Source organism: Vombatus ursinus, unplaced genomic scaffold (genome assembly GCF_900497805.2).
Source record: "Vombatus ursinus unplaced genomic scaffold, bare-nosed wombat genome assembly UNPS02014832.1, whole genome shotgun sequence".
Classification (NCBI taxonomy): Eukaryota; Metazoa; Chordata; class Mammalia; order Diprotodontia; family Vombatidae; genus Vombatus; species Vombatus ursinus.
Window position 1 is genome coordinate 55,522,453 of NW_020954610.1, and position 1,023 is coordinate 55,523,475.

Below are 1,023 nucleotides of genomic sequence, written 5' to 3' on the forward strand. Positions count from 1 at the left end.
ACCTTGTTCTTACCTCCATCTGAAAGATCTTATATTCCGAACTAGGTTAAACAGCATCAATCAATATTTATTAAGCTTCTATGCACCAGGCACTACACTAGAAGACAGGAAAGCAAGTATAAAGAATGAAACATTCCCTGCTCACAAGGAGTTTAGACTGTAATGTAGGAGACAACAAATATATGTTTGAATATAACAAATATGGAGTGGTTAAGATACAAGGTAGTTTCAGAGGTCGAGCACTAGCAGATGGGGAAATTAAAAAAAAAAAAGCTTAATGAAGAAGATGGTGCTTGGGCTGGGTCTTAAAAGAGGAGAGTGGCTCTTTGGCGAAGGTATCGCCGCTGCAGCTGCATGGAGTCGGCAGTCGCTGCCTCTGCTCCTCCTGACTCACCTCTGTTCGCTCTCACCGAGGAATAAGTCGGTCAGGAAGCCGCTCCACTACCAAGGCATTCAAGGACACCGGCAAGACCCTTGTGGAGCCCGAAGTGGCCATTCACCGGCTCCGGATCACCGTCACCAGCCGCAATGTGAAATCCCTCGAAAAAGTGTGTGCTGACCTAATTAGAGGAGCCAAAGAAAAGAACTTGAAAATGAAGGGACCTGTTCGAATGCCCACTAAGACGCTTCGAATCACAACTAGAAAAACTTCTTGCGGTGAAGGTTCACAGACTCGGAATCAGTTCCAGATGAGAATCCACAAACGCCTTACTGATTTGCACAGTTCTTCTGAAGTTGTTAAACAGATCACTTCTATCAGCATTGATATAGGTGTAGAAGTTGAAGTCACCATTGCAGATGCCTAATCAATCATCTCTTTTAATAAATTGATCGCAACTATTAAAAAAAAAGGAGAAGGAATCAAGGAGGCAGCCACTAGGTAAAGAGCCAGGCATGAGAGATGTAGAGTGACCAATGAGGAAGAGAAAGAAGTCAATTTGGCTGGTTTAGAAAGCATGGGAAGGGAGCAATGTCCAATGAGGCTAGAAAGGTAGACTGGGGATTAGTTGTGAAGGGCTTTAA

At 43.9% G+C, this 1,023-nt stretch overlaps 1 pseudogene; it reads left to right on the forward strand.

Annotated features, from left to right (window-relative positions):
- The first annotated feature begins 277 nt into the window (after positions 1–277).
- On the forward strand, positions 278–806 carry LOC114025859 (annotated as a pseudogene).
- The last annotated feature ends 217 nt before the right edge of the window (positions 807–1,023 follow it).